General features: G+C 36.0%; 1 long non-coding RNA gene across 2 annotated transcripts in view; it reads right to left on the reverse strand.

The window, feature by feature from the left end:
- Nucleotides 1-17,990, reverse strand: part of LOC109028365 (uncharacterized) — a 133,468-nt gene that overhangs the window by 73,203 nt on the left and 42,275 nt on the right. The window contains exons 3-5 of one of the 2 annotated variants that reach the window (XR_010130192.1): nucleotides 5,158-5,290; nucleotides 4,707-4,856; nucleotides 2,380-2,502 (exon numbers count right to left, since the gene is read on the reverse strand). This is a non-coding gene — a long non-coding RNA (uncharacterized lncRNA). The remainder of the gene's footprint in view (nucleotides 1-2,379; nucleotides 2,503-4,706; nucleotides 4,857-5,157; nucleotides 5,291-17,990) is intronic. The other variant, XR_010130191.1, reaches the window with a different exon arrangement.

Raw genomic sequence — 17,990 nt, forward strand, 5'->3', positions numbered from 1 at the left:
AGGATGCTGCCAAACTGCAAATTTGGAGAATTAGTTTTAAGAAACATTGTATATAACTGCCTTTGGAAGAAAATTCAGGTAGATTAGCAAAGATTTTAAGCAAGTCCTTTCACAAAAACCTGCAGAATTTCAAGGAGTCTGGGGTTTATGAAATCATCAAATCCTACCAAGTTTAACACATTTATGTTATTCTTATAAGCATAACTCTTTGGGAATAAAGGTATTACAAAAACAAGATTTGGAAAAGGAGGCTAGCTCTTGTTTAATTACTGTGAAGAGCAGAGAATTGAAAGAAAAACTACACACTAGTTGGAAAAGTGCTACTCGGGTTTAAAAAATAGAAAAAGAAAATCTGAGATTGGGATTGGACGATAAGCAGGTAGCAGAAGCAACAAAATGTCTCTTTCATTTTCAGCTCAGGGGGCCCCTTAAAGGAGCAGGCTGAAATGTACAGCCCACAAACCAGAGGAAGGCCTGCACAGGAAGTAGAGTGGAAATTACAGTTGAATGGACTCTGAAACAGGATGAAGCCAGTCCATGTGAGGTTCATGAAAACCAAGTAGACAATATGAACATCCAAGTGTTTCCTTGTGTCATTAACTCAATATGACATTCTGATTTCAAACACCATGGAACTACAGTGAAAAAGCTGCAAAAACGGTAGCTGTTTTTTCAAAACTTCTTTCTGCTGTTTGCTTGTCAGAGTCGATCAGACTCTTCCTTGAGCACTTTGCAGGTCACACACTGGATCCCACTGAGGTGAACTATTTGAAGGGTGATACCAGATTTCCCAGCAAAATTAGATAAGCAGATTGACATGGCAAGAAGCATGAGTTAGCATAAGGAGCTTCCCTAGACAGTGCCAGCAAATTAGGTGCCAAAAGCCTGAGGTGGTTATTAGAAAATGATTACCACCTCCAATTGTCTTAGTACAGACTTTTCACCGCCAGAAAACTGCTACAGAAGAAGCTAGCCAAAGCAATCACTGCTCCCCTAGGAAGCATTCACTGGGAGCTCTTGCTAACATCCCCACTGTTTGAAAGTGGCTAGACAGGACAGTGACAGCAATTCCTGTTGTCAATTAACGAGAAATTGCCCAACGGGATTTTAACTGTTAACTGGATTTCAGCCATGCTGCTCCCAGATACCCCTTTCCTTTGGTTACCTTTCAGCTGGGACTTCCTTGGCAGCCAAAGAAGTATTTCACTTCCACAGTCATCACAGCAGCACAGAGGAAGAAAAACTGAAACGGGGCCAGGACTCCCTGGCTCTATACGTAATCAATTGCAAGGCCTCTGGCCAAGCCAGGCTGCTTTTCTGTCTTCCCTTCTCCTTTAATCATAAAATAGGATAATATAAAACCTACTTCACAGGATTATAGAAAAGGTCATAGGAAAGAACAGATGAGCTAAGTGCTATAGAAGGTACATACACATTTATGTACTTAAGTCTATGTGTGTGCATGTATGTGTACAGTATATACATTCAACTTTTTAATGTTTCCCAATTGCATAAAAGAGAAATACAGACTTAGCAATCAACTGGTTAAGTGACATGGACAATCTGGATATTTTAGAATAAAAATTCACCCCTTGGTTTGAGGACAAAAAGGCAATGTCTAAATTGTTCAGACCATTTTTAATTCTGCAAGTCCTAGCCATGGAGTCTACAAAAGACTAAATTTTATGATTGCTAGGAAGCCAGAAAAAAATATTTTAAGGAAAAATAATAATAGCTACTAATTATTAAATGTTTACTATATGCTGGCCAATCTATGAAACACTTTACAGATATTATTTTGCTTCCTCTTAGTTACAATCTTGTAAAGTATCTATTTAACAATACTATACATGATGCCTTAAGTGTATAAACAAATTTATTGTTGGAATTGAGATTCAGACTCAGGTCTGTCTTACTTCAGGGCCCTTGATCTTAATGTGAGTCATCCTAGCTCTCTGAAGAATGCCATTTTTCTCATCTGCCCTACTCTAGGATTTAGCATTTCCTTTTGCTGTTAAAAGTTGGCCCATGTGCCCTGGCTGGTGTGTGGGCCAGTCCCTGTGGGGCCCCTTGTGTAAGAGCAGATGTACTGGAGGGTGACATAGAGGATGCAGTGTGCAGAAAGAGTCCTAAAAGCAGAGGACAAAAGAAGCTTCACAAGGAAAGCACCTTTGGGACTTATACCCAGATTTAAAGGGCTGCATTTCTTTGATAAATGTCACAGAGGCTTGTGTTTAGACAGAGTAGGAAAGAACTCTTCCCATACTCTCCAGCCATTCCACTTAGACTAAAACTCTTCTTCAGATGTTTGGGAACAGCTGTTCGGCAACTTTTATTCAATTAGGGTTCATATCTAAAAGGTCGTTTCATATCCCCTACCTGTTACCTCTGATGGTTTCTTTGGAGTTAGATACATTCCAAATAGATCTCCCCGGTTTTCTTCTAGAAAGCAGTACTGACTCGGGAAAGGATTCCAGCACACCTAACAGTGATGCTTGAACCCTAGAAGAACCACATAGTGTATTAGCCTAGTCATTAGATATTATTTAGAAACACCACTGGAAAATATTTAAATAGAATTTTAGAATTAAGATTGATACTAATAGGTAAAAAGTGAATATTTGTTGAGCTCTTAAAGAATGGCAAGCATAGTACTATACCTTTTACATGGATTGTTTCACTTGTCTCACACTATCCCTAAGAGGCAAGAACTGTTATGATTTCCATTTTCAAATTAGAAGACTAAGTTTGCCATTAAATATTTCTCATTGTCAAAACAGCCACCAACATGACAAGGAAGAGTAGACCTCAGGCAAGAATAATGCAAGATTTTCACAGAGCCATCCCTCTTTAACCTCCCCACTTCTCCTGTGTTCTCCCAAATGTCTTATTCCATCGTCCAAGGTGGTTACAAATTTCATTCATTTGTTGTACTTTTCCCCTGACATGGATTGGATTGGTGACTGGTTATCTCCCATGAAACTCGAAAAACAAGGAATTAAGACCTTAAAAGAAGAAATGAAAGATATTTAACTCTAAAAGACCTGAGAATGAACTATGACTCCAAGAAAAGTATGTACGTATATGTATGAAACTGATTGCAAAATGAAAAAATCCAGTGGAGACCTCTTATCTGCCAGACTAACCCCATGAACAGCCTCTTCCATGCAATTCAATGGAAATTATTCCACGGGAGTTATATGAAAGAGAAGAACAAAAAGTTTTGTTGAGAAATGCAGGATTGGGAGAGTTAGGCCAGCATCATGAGGAGCTTTGTTTGGTATGAGCACTTTAACCAGATCTCTCCCTTTCAGAGCCTGCCCCAGCTGAGATATTTCATACCAGCATCCACCTTAGAGGCTCACACTTCTGCTGAGTGCATGGGCAATGGGATTAGGATGGAAAGACATTTACAAGATGACAGTGTTGAAAAGTTGTTGAAATCCAGCTCTAAAATATACCAATTATTTATGTCATATTTTGGGTTTCCAACTCAATATTTTCTCATCCAGGTCAGGCGCACTGACTCACGCCTGTAATCCCAGCACTTTGAGAGGCTGAGGCAAGTGGATACCTTGAGCCTAGGAGCTCGAGACCAGCCTAGGCAACATGTTCAAAACCCATCTCTACAAAAAAAAAAAAATACAAAAATTAGCCGCGCATGGGAGTGCACACCAAATAGTCCCAGCTACTCAGAAGACTGAGGCAGGAGGACAACTATAGCCCAAGAGGTTGAGGCTGCAATGAACCATGATTGTGCCACTGCATTACAGCCTGGGCAACAGAATGATTCCCTGTCTAAAAAAAAAAAAGAAAGAAAAAAAAAGTTTTCTCATCAACAGTGTCTAACCACAGCAAAGCTGGATTGCAAAACCTCCTTAAAGGGAAAATATTTAGAAAAGAGTTATTTGGTTCTATATTCTTTGTATCTAATTAGCTAAGTTTTGTTATGTATATGTGTAACATCTTCATAAAATGACAGAAGGAATTTTGTACAGTATAAATGAGCTATAAGAATCATAATAAATAATAACTAATATATTTCAGCGTTTGTAATGTACTATAATGTTATAGATTACTCGCTTCATAATTTTTGCTTGACTAATCCATCACAAGTGCTAAGTTCTTCAGCTCATTAGTTCTTGGAAGCATGGAGTTACCACTAGTAGTGAAAGGGTGCCTCTTTAATGCTCAGGTTGAAATTAAATCACAGAAATAGTTGCTTCTTTCTCACCAAATCACCAGCATGTGGTCTTTCCCTCTGAAACTTGTGAGGATGAAATATTTATATCAGCATATAAATGGATGCAAATAATGAGTGTCTCCTTTATATATTTTGCTGCAACAATATACCTATACATAGTTTTAAGGCTTGGGAAAAGCTATTGGGTACAGACAAAATAAAGAGGAGAAAAGAAAAAGGAAGGGAAAGGAGGTGAGAAGAGCAGAGCAATGCTTGAGCAAAGGAGGGAGATGAAAGACTATTTGTTTCATGTCTATTATTGTCATGAGTTTACCTGTATCACATGGATTTAATCTTTATTACTACTCCAGACGTAATTTAGATCACCCTCATTTTCAGAAAAACAAACTAGGGCTCAAAGAAATGAAGTAGGCTACATTACTAAAAAGTGCTAATCACAGGATTTGATCCTAGGTCTCTGTGATTTAAAGAATCTCCATTCTCTTTCACTGTATCTCATTACCTCTCTTTCCAAGAGAATTCTCCTTTGATGTGTGTTTTTCAATTCTTTAAGCACAGATAACATATATCTGGTGGCCAGAAAACAGAAGTCTTTTCTTTGATCTCTGCTGTTGAATCAGAATGAGGCTTATTCTTCTCATCAAAAGGGACACTGGATGTAGGAGAAAAAAGAGGCAAACGTTAATTAATCCTTTGGTTGGACTATGACCTAAATGCAGCAGATATTTCCTAATCCCTCTTCATAAACACTTTTATCACCTTGGATAGTGTATGAAGCAGAGAAATACATTGAATATGGTATACCTATACTCAATAAATAGAACACAATAATAGTTCCACCTTTCAATTCTAGTACAGATGCCAATGCCTGATTTAAACATATGCCCCACATCCTCTTGCCTTTTTTCTCTCTTCAAACAACTATCTATACACAGTCAAGACTCTATGACAACCTTAGCAGTTCCTCGACAGGGCAGGCAGGTAGTCCAGTGGTTAAGTACATGAGCTCAAATTCTGGCTTCATCATTGATGTGGTCTTTGACAGGAAAATTATTTAACTTCTCTCTTTCTGTGGTTTCTCAATATCTGAAATAGTGATTTATTATGATGATTTATTTCATGAAGTTGCTATTAAAATCAAACAAAATGATATGCATAAACTTCCTAGCATAGTGCCTAAGATATAATGGGAGTCGCTGCATTTTTCTTGAATTATTGCTAGATATAGCCCTCTACTTTGTGAAGTAGACAAATTACAGTACTTTGAGGTAGCTAGGGAATCATTTGGATGGCTTCCATTTGCTACAGAGAAATTTATTTGGAGGAAAAGAAGCTGAAGGCTTTCTCAAGAGACCTTAACTATTCAGGTTGTCCCAAATTTTCTTCTTATATTCTAAGTCCAGTGCAAACAAAATTTTTGCCTATTTAATGTTTAATATTTAATATAGCAAGTGAATTCATTTTAGGTCCAATTTGTGTAGTATAGTATTGTATTATTATAGGTACATATAAAATATTGTTTAATAAATACACCTTCTGATTTATGAGCATTTTGAAGAGCTTGGACCACAATCTTGAACAATTTACTTTATGGTGGAATTTTATAGTGCTATATCTTCACTTTTATAGCATACTGCTAAGTCTATATGTATAAACATAGTTTTTGGTGAAGAATATGACCCCCAAGGTTAACTTTAGACTTTAAGTGATCTACTTTTTGACCTTCATTGTGGCAAAAAGCATGAGCAGCCTATGCATTCCACCACTTCCTCCATCAGCACCACAGCTGCCACCAGTACAACTACTGCTCCCCCAGCCTGTTTTGCTTCCTAAGCATTGATGTTTAGAAAAAAAAAATTGACTAGTTTAGTGAAGCTAAACTATTTGTACATTTGCTTAGATAATACTATGCATTTCCATTAATAATGAATACTTGTGCCAAAAGCAAACTATAAGGGTTATAGTGATGATGTGCTGGATGAGAAAACCAGAGGATTCAAATTCTACTTTCACCAGTAATTAGCAGTGTGGAGTTGAGTAAATAAACCTCTCTAAGTCTCAGTTTCTATATCTACTAAATCTAAACAAATTCAAAACAGTGATTATTTCATTAGATTAGATATTTTGATTAGTCTTAAATGTCTAATATATAATAAACACTCAACAGGTAGTAGCTATTCTATGTTAGAATACAAGCAATTCATTTTTACCTTATCATGATACTCATATTTCCCCTTCTCCTATTTTTCCTTTATCCTCTTAATCCTATTGCTTCTGTTTATAAAATCAAATCCTTTGTGTAGGGAGACCACATATTAAAAGAAAATAAATACATACACACACACACACACACAAACACACACAAATAAATAATATTTTTCCAAAAGAAAAATACTTCTCCTCAAAGAAAAAAGTTACAAAATAAGTATTAATCATGTGAAATGTATACATGGTGGAAATAGATCATTTAGCACTTTATAACTTGAATATAGAGTAGTATTCTTAGGAGAGGGTCAAAAAGGTTGTGTCAGCATCCTAGTGAAACATATTCAGGCACCTTTTGCCTTCAAACTTCTTTCCCAGCCAAGATGACAAATGTGGGTTAAACATTTCCTCTCTTACTGACTCATCTGGCAGAAAAAGAAGTCCAGATACCAAGAGGAATAGAAAAAAAAAATGGTGGGGATACAGGCACAGGAAGGAGGGGGAGGGAGGAGAAACAAGCCATATTTCATCAAGCTATGCAAAACCAACGCAGAGGATTAAAAGAAGGATGCATTGATTTTCACAGGTAAAAACCAGGTTCTGAAAATATAACAATTTTTAATGTGAACTTCACACCAAAGAATACTAATAACTAAAGTGTTTTTTACAGAATCACTGTACTATAATTCAGTTATTTACAGGATAATAACAAAAATATATATGAACTTACACAGGAAAGCCAAAGATCAAATCTCCAGAGCATTCACACTCATGTATACTAACAGACCCAAAGTTACACTTTGATTGAACTACTGTGAAAAATAATCAGAGTAATTGTTTCATAACTTAATTATAGGATATTCTAGGATATCCTACTAGGATATTCTACTCTGTTTCTAGGCATTTTACAATCTTTAACTAATTTGTCCCATAATAATTGCTAAAAGTAATTATGTTAATCTGCCACCATCACATCCACATTTTTGTAAAATAATCAGGTGTGAAATCTGAGCTGACTAAAAATAAAGTACAAATACTAAAACATCTTGTCTTGTTAGTTATAGCTGACCTAGGCAAAAAAAAAGCTTGACTTCCACTGTTCCTTCTTTCCTGCCCTTTTGCCTCATATTTATCTGATATTCATGCCTAAAATTTGTTGTGAAGATAAAATAAGATAAAATTAAATGACATACGTAAAGTCCTCAATAAGTAATAGCTCTTATTACCATTGCTATGGTTACTATCATTATTTCTGTATTTTCTTTTGCCATTCCTCACGCTTGAATATGAATCTCATGGATAGAGTTTCCCAAAGCATGATACGTGTAGTACTACTAAAGGCAAGATTTTGTGTGCATACAGACAAAAAAAAATTTAGTAGTAACATATTTATATTAAAGTATATTTAAAAATTTTTAACTAGCACATCAACCTAGTGATGTAACAGCTACTGTTATTATTAAACAAATTTAATTAAGTTGAAAATCACAGTATATTTTCAGAAGCATAATAGTATAGGTGGTATGTGAATAGCATAATCATGAAGATGGTACATAAATAACTAAAGTTTGGAAAACAATGAAATAAAGCGTAAACAACTGCTTTCACAACCTAAGGAGTGGGGAAGCAGAGTCACATTTTGAAAGAAGCAAATCTTTCACCTGCTAGATTATAAATTCCTGAGGACACATAGTCTTCATCTAGGCAAGTATATTAATATGTGCCCAAGAACTGAACACTGGATATATTTGAAGAAAATCAAAACAGCGCATGTGTGTCTGTGTGTGTGTGAATAGATTTTGATGAAGAAAAAAAAATCTTATAAAGGCAGCGAATGTGGAAAAGCCTTAATCTGTAATTCATACCTTATTCAACATCATATGTTTCTTACTGTAGAAAAAAATCTATGAATATGAAACAGCCTTTACCAGTGACTAAAATCCATGGAGAAAAAAACTCTCAAATTACTAATAAAAGTGGAAAAGTTTTAGCCAATTATCCTTCACAACATTGGAAAAATCTAAGCACATAGTAGCACTCAATACATGTTTGCTAAATGAATAATTGATATGGCTATTATAACTACAAATAACCTAAAACTTCAAAACCAAATAAAATACAGACCTGATAGCTCCTTAAAATTTGGGGGATGGAGAGAAAAGACACTAAAAATAAAAACAGAGAGAATTACAACTCCTGCATAAACAGTGTTACAATGACAGCCTGTTAACAGGAATATCATAAAACTCTATTGTGAATAGATTTTCCAAACATGTATACATTTCATAGTCATGAAAACACATCACTCAGTCATACGTATTAAGGATATAATCGATTAGAAGGGTTTAAGTATAGCCATTCTTGTGTGATTGTGTGACAAGAGTCAGAATTCAAGAACGTTTTGCAGGAACGTAAGGTTTTTTTGAGAAGTAAATTCAGTGATATCTGTTTTGCTTTCTTTAACATAATAATGCCAAGGTTAATATTATGGACAATTTTTAAAATCTTACTGTTGGGTCTGAGTACTTGTGAAACAACATTCTGAAGACATCCAAAGACAGCATGAATGGAGACCCCCTGCACTGGTGCTTCCATTGGGCCACAGTGGTGGCCATGGGGCAAGGTAGAGTCTGAGTACTTCAGGGAGGGTGGGATTTATTCTTGACTCACAACCAAACAGATGAACCAGTCTTCATGCATTCCTTAATTTTATCTGTTGCAATGCATAAATACATTTCTATGCCATCCTCTTTTAAGAGCATTTTTCACTTTCTGCTTTTTAAAGACAGAAATAATAAAGATTTGGATTACTGAGCTCTGTGAATTGTAATATTTTTCAGAATATTATAATTGCTTGTTCATAGACCCTTGAAGGCAGAAAATGTCTAGTTCACTATTATATTTCTAGTGTCCAGTGCCTGAAACATGGTTGGTAAATATTTGTTGAATTAGTTAATAAACGTATGAACAAATGTTTTAGCCCCTAGACAGCTGGTAGAAGAAAGGGTTTAGGAAAGAAAATAGGAAAGAGAACTTCTGCAGCCCAAATTCACATTATTTATTTCTTGGCCTCTTGTGCCTACCAGGCCCAGCAGTGAATGAGCTAGCAGTGATCTCACCCGTAGAACCTGCTGGGCTAGTCCTTCAGCAAGTGAGGTGAGTCTGTCAACTCATGTAAAACATAGTAAACTTGGCTAACATATTCCCAGAACAGTGTGACTGCTCTCACCATCCAAATCTGCCCTGGTAAGCTAGATCTAATTATCCACCATGGAATTTGGCCAATTACACAGAGATTATGGTATGTTGAGAAATATGAACTTTAGCTACCCATAAATACAAGAACAGGAATCAAGGCCACTCCCTATTGCTTCTGGTGATTTCTGAAATTTTTTTCAAAACAGACAACAGTTGCTTTGGAGTCTGTGAGTTTCCTTCTCAAGTAGATGAAAACATAAGTCAAAATGCTTTAGATTTTTATGTAAAGTATCTTCAAATGTAAAGAAAAGAGAGTCTGTAGTGTTTTTTCAGTAAGATTTCAACTTAAGTTCAAAGCCCTAAGCAAGTGTTTTCACCTTTCAGCAGTAGATTCAGAGAGCTTAACTCTTTCCATTTACAACAGAAGGTCACCATGCACATTATCACATGTTTATGCAGTAGAACTAGACAAAGTTTAATGTTCCCTTTTATATGTTTTCCTGGTAAACAAAAATTGTCTCAGGGTTATTATGCATATGTGATATTGTCAAGAAACTTTCTGGGTACTGTGGGGCAAAGTCTTCTCCATAAATAAGCTAGGGTTGATTGGAGTTTTCACTTTGAAAAATATCGCACAGGAGGATCTCAACAGCTAGACAATTTCCACAGTACATTTTATTTTTGTTCATTGTTGTTATACACAACTCTTCAGGATCACACCTACTGAAGAGGTTCAGGCACATCTGTAGCATTTGCTCTTCTCCCCACTTCAGATTGTCTATTTTTCTCTCTTTTCTTTTTCTCCCAATATACTTTTCTGTTGCATTAAAGGACACCACTTTCCAACACATTTTCTCTTTATCCCAGTTTTATCTCTTATACCATCAACATTTCTGGTACATTTGTTTTCTGTTTTCATGGAAATTTTTACTTTTGCAGGCAGTTATTTAGTGAGAGAGGGAGTGGTACAAAACCACAGAAGTGACTAAGAAAAGTCAGAGAAATCAAATCTGATTGTACACGCAGTGAGCAATAGTATAATGAATGCTGGGTTGAGATGAGAAAGCCTAGAGATACATTCTGGCACCAAAGCTTACTGTGTGGCCTGGGAAGTCAGGGAACCTCTTGAGTATTTCAGTTTCCACATTTATATAATTAAGATGCTAACACTGACTGACAGAAATGTCAATAAGATGAAATCAGACTGCATGGGAGTTTTATGTTACATTAATTTGTAAATTGTATATCTCTGTATTCATGTGAGTGTGGCTATCATGATGTTAGACATCCAGCTACAAAGGAGGCATTCGTGCACACACACAGTCTCCAATCTTCTGTTTACCTTCTGTTTACTCTTGCCTAAACTGGACTAACTCAGGAATATCAAGGAGTTCATTCCTCAGAAGATGGAATCCATATACATGAACAATCTGACCATCTCTACTGTACCTTGCACAGCTGCTTGGCTTCATAAAACTTCTCCCAGTCTGCTTCACTGACAGTCTGATGTTGGTTATGATCTCCTTCTCAACCCACCACCCACATCTCCACTATAGTCTGGTTGTTTGTGAACATCTGGATTGAACTAGAATTGAGTAGAGTAATGATGTTTTGGAGTCAAACTGATTTGTGTTCAAACACTGGCACTATAATGAAATAGCCATGACACCTTGAACTTGTCATTTAATTTCTATGAGGCTCCATTTCCTAATTTGTATATAGATGGCACTAATATCTACACCATAGAATGCTGATAAGGAATAAGCAAGATAATACATGATCACAGGCTCTTGCCTTGATCAACAGTTAGAGTGGTGTGTTAGTCGGCTAGGACTGCTGTACAAAGTGCCACAAACTGAGTGGCCTAAAAAGAGAAATTGTCTCACAGCTCTGGAAGCTAGACGTCTGAGATTAGCAGTTGGCTGGGCCATCCTCTCCCTCAAGGCTACAGGGAAGAATTTATTCAAGGTCTCTTCCCTAGCTTCTGTTAATTTTGTGACTTTTAGCAGCATAACTCCAGTCTTCAGAGAGCATTCTCCCAGTGCATGTCTCTATGGCCAAAATTCTCCTTTTTATAAGGACACCATGATTAGGAGCTTCTCCTATGTCAGTAAGATTGCATCTTAACTAATTATATTTGCAATGACCCTGTTTCCAAATAAGGTCACATTCTGAAGCACTAGGAGTTAGGACTTCAGCATAGTCATTTCGGGGGAACACAATTCAGCCCATAACAAATGGAATGAAAAAATTTTGAGGGCCTGAATATTTGGCAAAGTTTATTTAGGAGCTGAGAGGTCAGAAAAACCGTGCAGTGTGCCATAGCTAATTGCTCAGCCACTTCTTACTATAATCTGTTTTTTTAAGAGACTATATAAATTATCCAAATATCTACTATAAGCTGCCATTCTACTTTGATTATGGTAATCTGTATTTTCTCATTCCAAAAATGGAGAAAATAATGCTGGCCTCTACCTCCTAGAAGCTTACAGTCAAAATATTACAACAACAATGCTATCCACACAGATGTTAAAACACAGAGTAAACAGATGTTGCACAATTAAGACACAGCTAAAACAGGGGCCGAGTATTTATATATGGAGAATTGACTCTTGTTGCCACAGGAAGGTGAAGGACAAGAGCGAAAAGAAAAATTATACTGGTTTCATAAAGACAGGACTACTGAGGGATTTGAGGTGGTCCTTGCAGGGAGAGAACATGGGAAGCTCACAGGAAATTAAACCAGTAAGTTGACATGGCTTCCCCTGACTGAGATATTAATGATTCTAGTTCCACCGAGCAACAAAGTCTAAAGATTTGGATCCCTTTTTAATGATTCTTGGCCTTAAAAAATTAGATGTCATTTTAAGTTTTTGTCATTTTGAATATTTTTAAGGTACTGTTCCCTAGAGTTATTTAGTAAAGAAATTTCTAAACACCTAAACCCATTTTCTAAAATTCTAAACCCATTAAGAATAAATATTGACAAGGAAAAAATGTCCATGTCCTAATTGGAAATTTTCTCAGATAAATGAAAGTTAGGATCTCTTCCAGAGTAAGTTCCACTCCAACATAATCAAGTCAACAATGAAATTACTATTTCTAGAATACTTACTATGCATACACTATACCAGATATTGCTTGTAGTACAAAAGGAGATAAGTAATTGTTTTTTAACTTTAAAAATAATTGAAACAAAGGAATACATATGCATACTTTGTCTTTACCAAATAATGGATTTTTTTCAAGACATTATCTCCGTCATTAAAAATGCATCAGCATTGTTGGTCTCTATTATTAACCTATTATCCTGTGGGTTCCTTGACAGAAGAAATTACATCTTGTCCATATCCAACTTGTTTCTTAAACATTAAAAAAGAAAAAGTAAAAGGACTGAATTAGTACAAAAGAATAAAGTTTTATTATAGTGCAAGAGCTCAAAGTAATATCCATCTCAAGTATGGATATTTAGAGTTGTTCAGATATTTGTGCTATACTCTCTTAAAAGTAAAAGATTTTTAAAAGAGGCAGCTGAGCAATTAAAGTAAGATGCACTTTGTGGTTTCTTTGAGCTCATAAATCTTGAACAGATTTATCAAATCTGCGCTGGCAAAATAGTTAAGCTTGGTAGATAATTATTTTTGAATAATTAAATGAGTAAATAATTAAATAAATTAATGAATTATACTAAAGAAATTGGAGAAAAGTTGAATTTCACCTCTCTCCTCTAGGTGGCAAACTCATACCTCCTACAGTGTTTCACATTTCCTGTCTCCTAGAACTGACATATGAAAATTGCACTGAAAAAAAAATCCATAATTTTATGTCTGTTGTAGTGTAGAAGTAAGCAAATATAAAAGCATTTTCTCCCAAAAGTGCTTCCTTCAGTTTTGTATCTTTAAGCTTCTTGTCAAGAACATTGTTTATAGCAAGTCATTATGAAATATGATTGTGTAAGTACTATAAAGAAATAAAATTGTGCAAGAGGCTTTTCAAAGCACTTGTGCAAGCCTGCTTTGAGTACCTTCAGATTTTCATTGCCTACTCTTAGGAAAACATTATTTTCCCTAACTTTTATTATTATTCTCTAGGATATTCATTTTCCCCTAAATATGAAAACTAAGCCCCAGATATATTTTTTTCCAAATTCACTGTGACCATAACAGATAAAATTGAATAAAAGCTTAATGTGTTATCCTCTAAATGGAATATAGAACCAAATGAGGTAAATTAATCCAAATACCTTGCTTTAATTTCCATTCACACCAAAATATGAGTTCCCTGAATGAATTAAATTATGCCCCCCAATCTCCACTTCCCTTTGTGGTGACATAGTCTGTATTTTCTTATACAGGAAATATGACTGGAAAATGTCTTGAAGTGTCATGAAAGCTGAAGAGGAAAGTTAAAATTAATCTAAGAGCACACCAAACAGGAACAGCAAGTATTGAAGATGCCTGCCCTGTTTCCAAAAGTAAGAGGAGATAAGTAAAAAGAACAATGACATGTTATAGCCCAAGAGCTAAAATTAAATGCATATAAACAATTCTTGTGGAAACTAGAAGCCGATGTAGATTACGCAAACCAGGTAGAGTCTTGCCAGAACATGCCAGGAGAGAGTCACCCAGCATTGAGACATGGCTAGAGATAGAAGTGAGGTTAACACTGGGAAACTACAGAGGATTCTGCACTTGGATGGCAGCTGTTAAATTCTACATTAATACTGAATAGTATGTACTTTAAACTCTATTTTTCTTCTTCATCCCACTGAAGAAGCTGAAAGTTAGTTGTTCAGATACAGGAATCCAAATGAGAATTGCTAGTTTATGTATGATTTCTCTAACACACATTTCTTGAACAACCACTTTAGGCCAGGCCCCATAATAGAACCCAGAGTAGAATCCTTGAATAACACAAATATGAATAAGGCATGCATGATCCTTGCCATCAGCATAGTGATGAAACCAGACATGCACACAAACAATTATATGAGGGTGGTAAAGGGAGAAGGGGAGAAAGAACACACAGAGCCAGATTGGTACATTGATGTCAGGGTGTGGAAGACCAACCTTTCAATCCCATTCTACATCTGGATTAATGGCAACTTGTTTGACCAGAATCTAACCACAGTATTAGTTTTGGTGGATTTTGAGTTACACCTACACAGCTGGGCCTCTAATGCAGCTAAGTAATGGAAAGAGGCACAAAGTAGATATGATCATTTATAATACCTCTCCAAAGGCATTTTAGCCTTGTTTCAAGAGATTGTTCTCAAAGGTTTGCATGAAGGCAGAGGAGTTACACAAGAAAACACCACCTGTTAAATGGACAGATGACTCCTAACTTTGACATTAGAAGGCAAACATAAATCTTTTTAAGTAAACTAATAAGCTAAAAATATATTAATAGGGGAATACAAACAAATTATAGAATATCTCACAATTTTAAAAGAATGAGGTAGCTCTAGCATGGAAGTATAAAAATATGCATAGAAGTGAAAAAAGCAGGACGAAACAATTTAGGCTGTAGACTAACTTTGTTATTTGATGCAACTTACACACTGTTGTTATACCTCTAGAATTAAAATGACAATTTTTAAAATAATTTTGGGGGGCCTAGATTTGCTATTTAACCTATCAAAAAATTGTGTCTTACAGTATTATTCAAATGTAGCATGTAAAGACTTATACTATTGGTCCTAAGCACTACTGGTTGTTTTAGGCTTTTTCTCTTTCTCTGTAGCTACTTTGCAAGCATTATCTTCATGTTTACAGCATTCAATCTAATTAGCCCATGCACAATATAATTTCAATTCAAAAGGAGAAAAGTGAATTTTGACCCACGTTTTATTATTAAATGGATTCCCTGCCCTGTATCAGCCTAAGGTAGATCTGTTATCATTTGTCTTTATTCTTCATGATAAGAAAGGAGAGAGAAAAAGAAAGGTGAAAAACGGGGCTCAAGAAAATAGAGGAGGGAAGGACTGATCATCCCTTCCAATAGTGGAAACTGAAAGTTGTCTGTTAACTGTAGCCCTTACATCTGCGGCTAAGCCAACACCTCAGGCCCTGTCCTGTGGCATCTCCTTCACTGTGATTGATGCAATTCTCCTTTAGTCAAAAAATTCTCTTTAATTCAGTACATGTCTACAATGACTCAGGATCCTCAGATGTGATCATGGCCTCTTCTCCTTCTAGAAAAATCTATAATGATAAAAAGCCACAGAGTCTGACTTCTATCAGGCAAACTTATCTCTGGAAACACCACAGAAAGAAAGCCAGTGTGGCATGCACAGGATGTGGCATAAACAGCCCAATAGCTCAAACCAGCCAGTGACCTTTCACAAAGAAGACAAAGGCAAATACTCGGAGAAGCAGCCACTATATTGGTGCCAACATTCCACAAGTAGAACAGATGCATCCAACCCCTCCTGGAACCACAGACCAAGCTAGACACACCTAGACTTTCCCACTCACAGGGTCACCAGGGCTAGTCTGAATTCAAATCAATAGAAGCTTATTGCCATGGGGATAGGTGAGACCCATGTTTGACGCCAATCAACATATTCACGATTACCCAACAAGGAAAATAAACAAACACATGCACCCATATCTATGCAATTCTTTTCAAAAGAACTTGAAGTAGAGCAATAAGAACTGAGAGAGAATGGTATTAGTTCTATCTTAGTTCTTGCTGCTCTACTTCAAGTTCTTTTCAAAAGAATTAGTTTCATAATTATGAAATAAGCACCAACAAGAACTAGAATTTCAGTGATGAACCAGCAAAACAGTTCCAGCTGCCCTCAGCAGCACTTATTTTCTCTAAATACCTTAGTTAGACAACAACCTAAAAAAAATAAGATAAATGTTTAAAATAATACAGTAATGATAAGAATCATTATAGTCACCATTTATTAGGCATCTATTAGATGCCAGATATTTTGCTATATTTAGCTACATAGCTTACTCTTCATAGTAGTCTTGTGAAGCAGGTTTTATTATCCCCATTTTACATATGAGAAAACTACATCAAATCTAAATTAAATAACTTTCCTAAAACTACCCAACTAGAATGGCACAGCCATAATCAAACTCTAGTTGAACTCCTTTCACTATACCACAGGTTAGCAAATTATGACCCTTATGTCAAATCAGTCTTGCTGCCTAATTTTATTTTTAAAAGTCTTATTGGAACATAGATACTCCTTCATTCATGTATTGTCTATGGGTGAGTCTTTATTACAACAGCAGAGATGAGTAGTTGTGACAGAAACTCGATGGCCCTCAAAAGCGAAACAAGCTACTATCAGGACCTCTATAGAAAAAGTTTGCCAACCTCTACACTGTAGTATGCCTTAAGGATTTTTAGAAGACTGAGTATGATAAACACTTTCAAAGAATGACGAAATTCTGAGAAATGGGAGTTAATTGTCATCAATTTCTTCGTTAACAGCTACCCTAAGACATTCTGTCCAAAACCAAGTTGGAGAAAGAATAGTTGCGTTTCAGAATACAAGAATTTGAATTTTATTGACTACTTCATCTCTTCCCCAATCCTAACTCGGGCTTCTTTTCACCTCAATTTCTCCCAGGATATCTCACCGAAGTAAACACCTAAGGCAGAAAGTCAGGGAGAAACACAATGAAAAAGTAGTGCTAAAGCTTCGCAAAACTTTTAATTCCATTTTCATTTCCACCACCTATCATAGAGGCACCCAAAAAAAAAGACATGCCAAATTTCAGGGTTTAATTAGTTTAGGCAAGCCTGGGTGGGTGAATTTATAGACCAGAATAATAGAATTTTAATATGGAAAGCACATAAAGTAATAACCAATTGAGAACCAGGTAACAACAAAGAAGAACCTTCTCTTATCTATCCCACCACATGTTCAACATGATCTGGCCTAAGGCCACATTGTATCTATTCACCATCTTTCATATATTCATTAACTTCATGTCTTTTATCGAAGTTACACCTTTGATTTTTTAAAAAGCATGGTTTGGGGAATCAAGCATACTTGGGTTCAAACCCTGCTGTAGCCACCTACTACTTGTATAATCTTAAGCAAGTCAGTAAACCACTTTAAGCCTCAGTGCAATATAAATGTAGTTGGTTTTTCATTGAGTATAAAGAAACTGGAATGAGATAGCACATTCAGTGCCAACAAAGCATCTGGCACGTAGTAGGCACTCTGTCAATAGATGGCAAACACCAGTGTTATTCTTACAAAACAGGTGAAACTGCATCACCTCAGTCTCTTCTTGGACCAACGTCAGCAGGTGTTGATTGTTGGAGCAAGTGGCATCTCACTACTCAAACTATGGATGATAATCTGCTGGCTGCATACTGTATAGGAAAAGCATTTTTACCTGAGAAAGATAAC

The sequence above is a fragment of the Gorilla gorilla genome, chromosome 13 (assembly GCF_029281585.2).
Source record: "Gorilla gorilla gorilla isolate KB3781 chromosome 13, NHGRI_mGorGor1-v2.1_pri, whole genome shotgun sequence".
Classification (NCBI taxonomy): domain Eukaryota; kingdom Metazoa; phylum Chordata; class Mammalia; order Primates; family Hominidae; genus Gorilla; species Gorilla gorilla.